This window comes from Lucilia cuprina, chromosome 5, assembly GCF_022045245.1.
Source record: "Lucilia cuprina isolate Lc7/37 chromosome 5, ASM2204524v1, whole genome shotgun sequence".
Taxonomy (NCBI): Eukaryota; Metazoa; Arthropoda; class Insecta; order Diptera; family Calliphoridae; genus Lucilia; species Lucilia cuprina.
In genome coordinates this window covers 40,541,194-40,547,750 of record NC_060953.1, presented here as the reverse complement: position 1 = coordinate 40,547,750, position 6,557 = coordinate 40,541,194, and the positions used below count along the sequence as shown (strand labels likewise).

Genomic DNA, 6,557 nt, shown 5'->3' with positions numbered 1-6,557 from the left:
CTAGAACTGAACTAGAACTGAACTAGAACTTGAACTGAACTAGAACTGAACTAGAACTGAACTAGAACTGAACTAGAACTGAACTAGAACTGAACTAGAACTGAACTAAAGCTGAACTAAAACCAAACGGATGTGCAACTTAATTGATGGAATATCGATCGATTTTTATTAATAGGAAAATTCGAGTAGCGTTCAATTAACAGAAATTCGATCAATTAAAAGAAAACTTAAAAAATATGTTTCTAATAAAGAGGAAATTTTTTTATTTTAATTTTAATATATATTTTTCCTTTTTCTTTTAGTATCAAATCCAACATGTCTAAATGCTGATTTTTAAGGTAAGTTGTTGTCAAACAGTATTTTTAAAAATTTGTTATATTGTTTAAAAATATATAATATATGCAAAGAAGATGTTACTGGAAGATTAGAATTAAAACTTATTCTCACTTATTCTAAATGACGTCTTATACCACATGAACTATATTTGCCTTTAAAAGACATTTCTTTTTAAAATGTTAATAAACAAAAAAAGTCCTAGAAGTTATATTAAACATAGTTATTGTAATAAATATAGAATTTCCTTATATTTTAACTATTTTAACCTTGTATAACCTTATTCTATAAAAAATATACAGAAGAAAAAAAAATACATAATAATTTTTTATTTAAGTAAAAGGAAACTAATAAAAATCTTTAATATTTTATGGATTCCAGTAATCACATCAACACCTCCCGTGTAAAAATAAGGTTTGGGCTGTAAACATCCTTTTGCAAAAAAATTAATAACAAAAATATTCTGAAGAAAATTGCTAAAAACAACAAATAAGTATACAAATCATTTTTTATTTTCTTGGTTTTTGCTGTAAACATACAAACTACAATCAATAGTTTTTTATTTGGAATTTTAATTGCAAAACAATAAATTTTTACAATCATAAACAACATACAACAGAAAAAAATACAAAAAAAGAACTAAAACTCTTATATGTATGTTTATAATGATGAAATGTTTGAAACGAAAAAAAATAATCCCTGAGGACCTTAAGCAGAGCAAACAATATCATCATCAACAGCAGCATCAACAGCCTCATCTTCTTGCACTTCTTAAAACAGAAGAAGAAGGAACTATTTCATGCTAAAGTAACAATTCATTTTGTTACTTTTATAGGATTTTTTGAGCTTCTCTGCTGTTTTTTTTGTTAAGAAAACCAATCAACATTATAATTTCCATTACGGTCATGGTAGAATAGCATCATCTTCTTTTTACTACAGTTTTCTTATTCTTCCACCTCATCTAATATCTTCTGGAATTGGGAGGGGGGTAGGTAAAAATACTCTTGAAGACAATTGTCCTGTTCCTCACATGTAACAACTCTTGAAGAGTTTGCTTAAGCTGCATCATGTTCATGTGTGAGAAATACTTTTTAAGTAAAGTGGGTAAATTGGAAAGAAATCTAGTTAGATAGATAGATAGATAGATAGATAGATAGATAGATAGATAGATAGATAGATAGATAGATAGATAGATAGATAGATAGATAGATAGATAGATAGATAGATAGATAGATAGATAGATAGATAGATAGATAGATAGATAGATAGATAGATAGATAGATAGATAGATAGATAGATAGATAGATAGATAGATAGATAGATAGATAGATAGATAGATAGATAGATAGATAGATAGATAGATAGATAGATAGATTTAAATATAATTTTAAATATCACTACGTTCTTCTCTAACCAACAACAAAAAACAAACTCTATAACAAACATATTACTTAACACCCTACTACAAGTACGAACAAACTAATGTCCAAAACATAATGATCTACTCTAGCAAGAACCTTAAGAAAAAAAAAACACAACTAAAGTAGTGTTAAAGTGAGTGAGAGAACCGTAGAAAAGAAAAATTAAAAATGATTTTGTTATGGAAAAAGTGCAAATAAAAGCACAGAACAATTACACAGACTACTGCTAAGTGTTGGTAGAAAGGACCGAAAACTAAACTAAAAACACATTCAAAAAAGTGCATACAACAAGAGTATAATAACACTATAATACTACAAAGACAGACAGACAGACAGACAGACAGACAGACAGACAGACAGACAGACAGACAGACAGACAGGCAGTCAAGTTTTAGTTAGTTATTCAGACCATACCATATTAAACTTACTTGAGGAACGGAGTACCTTCAAAAGTTTCTTAGCAAATTTTTGACTTCAGCTAGAGTTAAAAGTCAGCCTTTTATGTCTTTGCATTTGTGGCTTAAAACGATTTTATTGAACCAACATCAATGGAAAGCAACAAAAACACTTGCTTTTGGGTTTAAAAAAATTATACATGTGAATGAATGTATTTTAGTTTTCAGCAGTTTATGCCGACAAATATTGAAAAAAAAAATCGAAAATAAAACAATACCAAGTGATAATTACTTTGAAGCGTTCAGAATTGAGTTTATTGTATCGTAAATGTAATTGGTTTCGGTTTAATATGAATTACCTAATGAAAATTGTTCGCAAGAAACTGCATCTCAAAAGTAAAGAATATGAAATTGTTCAATAATAAAATGTTCAAAAGTAGAAAAGAAAACGTAAATAAAGATTTCTAAGAAACTTTTTTTTGTACAAATATATTTTTTTAATTTTCATAGACAATTTTTGTTGTGGAATAAATGCATTATTTAAACTACTGAAGTAAGATTGAGGGTAAAAAAATTAGAATAAATTATTTACTTATTGATTATTAAATGTTAAAGGGAATTAGTTTTTTTATGATTGTTTTTAGCTTTTAAAAGTATCTTTGAAAGCTTTTTAGGAGGTTTTTATAGTTTTTATACAACTAAGTCAAATAATATTTATAACTAATTAAAAAAGCTTAATCTTCAAAAATTATTTTGAGCAAAACAAAAAATTTCTTAAAAGAAAACTTTTTCAAAGCTTTCAAACAGTTTTTATACCAAAAAAAAATATATATTTCCTTTAAAAATGCTAAACAAGCTTTAAGTTCAAAAACAAATTGAAGAAAGCTCTGTCCAAAAAAGCTTGTTTAAAGTTTTTTCCTTAAAAAGATTAAAAATTTTGAAATTCAAAAAACTAAAACACTTTAAAAAACCTTACTTATGTTAACATATTAAATGTTTAACAAACTATATCTTCAAAAATAAAATAAGAAAGCTCTAGTTTAAATAAAGTTTTTGTCTGTAAAAAATCACAAAATTTATATTACAAAGAAAAGCTTTTTCTAAAATGTATAAAGAAGTTTTTTCTCAAAAAATCTTATTAAGCTTATTTTTTTAAAAAGCTAACGTAGAAAGCTCTGTCCAAAAAAGCTTGTTTAAAGTTTTTTCCTTAAAAAGATTAAAAATTTTGAAATTCAAAAAACTAAAACACTTTAAAAAACCTTACTTATGTTAACATATTAAATGTTTAACAAACTATATCTTCAAAAATAAAATAAGAAAGCTCTAGTTTAAATAAAGTTTTTGTCTGTAAAAAATCACAAAATTTATATTACAAAGAAAAGCTTTTTCTAAAAAGTATAAAGAAGTTTTTTCTCAAAAAATCTTATTAAGCTTATTTTTTTAAAAAGCTAACGTAGCTAAAACAACGTTTTCTTCAAAAAAGTTTAAAAAGCTTTTTTAAAAAGATAAAAAAGCTTTTTTAAAAAGATAAAAAAGCTTAATTGATCATAAAACAAATAAAAAGTGTTTTCTTCAAAAAAAAAAAAGAAAAGTTTTAGAAAAGAAAATATAGTTTTGTAAAAAATGTAAAAATGTAAAAATGTTAAATAGTTTTTAAAAGCTTTTTCTTAAAAGGACTTAAAAACTTTTTCTTAAAGCTTAAATTCTTCTAAAAAAAGTGTAAGAAGTTAGTTAAAGGTAAACAAGTTTTTGCTAAACATTTTCTAAAAAACTTAATAAGAGCGTTTTTTTTTAAGTTTTAACTTAAAGAAAGTTTTCAAGAAAGCTAAAAAAAAGTTTTTCTTCAAACTTTTCCTAAAAAGATTTCCTTCGAACTTTTTCTAAAAAGTTTGAAAAGATTTTTATTAAATAGATTCTTTAAAACGCTTAAATGTTTATATCCAAAATTTTACTAAATGGTTAAAAAAACCTTTTCTATAAAGTTCTAACTAAATAAAAGCTTTTTTTATTAAGTTCTAACTAAAAGAGCATTTTCTTTAAAAAAAAAAGCTAAAAAAAGTTTTTCCTTAAAATTCTTCTAAAAAGTTTGAAATGCTTTTTTTAAAAGATTCTCCAAAAAAAGCTAAAAAGTTTTTCTCCAAACTTTTCCTAAAAAGTTAATAAAAGCTTTTTTATAAAGTTCTACCTAAAAGAGCATTTGCTTCCCAAACTTTTTTATAAAAGCTTTTTTTTACAAAGATTCTTCAAACAAGCTAAAAAGTTTTTCTACAAACTTTTTCTAAAAATTTAATAAAAGCTTTTTTATAAAATTCTAACTAAAAGAGCATTTTCTACAAAAAAGCTAAAAGTTTTTTTTTTAAAAATACTCTTCAAACAAGCTAAAAAGTTTTTCTCTAAACTTTTTCTAAAAATTTAATAAAAGCTTTTTAAAAAAGTACTAAAATATGAATTTCTTAAAAAAAACTAAAAAAGTTTTTCTCCAAGCTATTTAATTTTTAAAAATTACTAGAATATAATTTTCTTCAAAAAAGCTAAAGCTTAAAAAAGTACTAAAATATAATTTTCTTCAAAAAAGCTAAAAAAAATTTACAAACTTTTCTAAAAAAGGTTATAAAAGCTTTATTAAAAAGTACATACTAGAAGATAATTTTCTTCAAAAAAACTAAAAAGCTTTTTGCCAATATTTTGCTAAAATGTGATTAAAAGCTTAACAAGTTGCTCTTCAAATCAAATCATAACTAAAACTTCTCCAAAATTGTTAAACAAAAAAATTAAAAGCATTTTTTAAAAAAAGTTTATAAAACACTTTTTCTTTAAGAAAAATACTGAAAAGTACATTTCTGCAAAAAAGCTAATATGTGTATTTTTTAACTTCAAAAGCTTTCATTCAGTCAGCTTTTTAAAAGGCTTTTACTTAAAACTTAAAGATAATAAAAATATTTTCTAATGTTAACAAAAATCTCATTCAATATGATTAAAAGCTTTTTTTATTTAATAATTTTTATGTATTTCAAAATATTCACCTGTTTTAATATTTCAATCCTAATATCTCCACTTTGCAAAGCAGAGCCTAATTAGGTTTCCATGAAACCAAAAAGAAAGCTTACCTGTAAATATAAAATAAGAAAAATTTAATTAAACTTCATATTAAAAGAAAATCATGGTAAATTTAAAATTTCTCATTACAAAACAAAATAATAAATGTAAAAATATTAACTCATTATAATAAAATTTCTTTACAAGTCGAACAGTTAAATAGAAATCATATTCTTCAACATTAGCCCCTCTCAAAGTGAAAAAGCATAATTTTCTAGCGAAATCGTGTTAAAAAAAAAACAAAATTTAATTGAAAAGCAATAAAAATCAGAACAACACATTTTATAAAGAAAACAAAATTAAATTTACAAAAAAAAAGACCAGAAAAAAATGTAATAACAAACGTGTTTCATAAAACATAATTCGAAATTTCAAGTCATAACCCATATTACGCATGATTATTGGTCATTTTTAGTTACGGCTTGTTACAGACAGCAGTTCAGTTCAGTTCCACGTTATTTTTAGAGCAACTTTTTTTTTCATACAACAAAACAGATCAGCAGTATCATCATTATGAGAACTTTTTTCTTCTTCATAAGAAATGATATTGTAAAGTGCAACTCATGTTATTTTGATGTTGATTTCGTGTTTTAAATTATTTTCATTTTTTTATTTTGTTTATAATTTTCAATTATTGTTTTTTAGTTTTTTTTTCTCCTGTAGTTTACAGTTAAATAGTTGGAAACTGTATTTTGTAAAAATAAAGGGGTTATAAGCTGGTTTAATAATAATGAGAATTATGCGTGAGTTTTTTTCTTTTTACAATATTGATTCACACCTTTTTGTTGTAATAATCAATTGAAATTTATTAAATTTAATGAAAAATGAAATTATAGTTTGGGTGGTTTTCTTAATAACTTAAAGTTTAAAGAAAAAAGTGATTTTAATTCAAAAATTGACAGTCATCCGCAAGAAATATGAAAAAATTCTAAATTAGACTGATCTATAGTCCAGACTACAAAATGTCCACACTATGGACTATAATAAAGTCCATAATGTGGACATAGACAAGTCCAGACTATAGACTATTCTATAGTCCAGTCTATAGACTTTTCTATAGTCCAGACTATAGTCCAGCCTATAACCTGTTCTATAGTCCAGACTATATGTTGTTCTACAGTCCAGACTATAGGTAGGTCTATAGTCCAGACTATAGAATGTTCTATAGTCTAGACTGTTCTATAGTCTAGACTGTTCTATAGTCTAGACAGTTCTATAGTCCAGACTATAGACAGTTCTATAGTCCAGACTATAGACAGTTCTATAGTCCAGACTATAGACAGTTCTATAGTCCAGACTATAGACAGTTCTA

The 6,557-nt window shown here is 24.3% G+C and overlaps 1 protein-coding gene across 1 annotated transcript in view; it reads left to right on the top strand.

Annotated features, from left to right (window-relative positions):
• Nucleotides 1-295: 295 nt before the first annotated feature.
• The window catches only part of LOC111688618, a 129,017-nt gene continuing 122,755 nt past the window's right edge, over nt 296-6,557 (top strand). The window contains exon 1 of the mRNA XM_046952148.1: nt 296-338. The gene's annotated coding sequence lies outside the window, so the exon portion shown is untranslated. The remainder of the gene's footprint in view (nt 339-6,557) is intronic.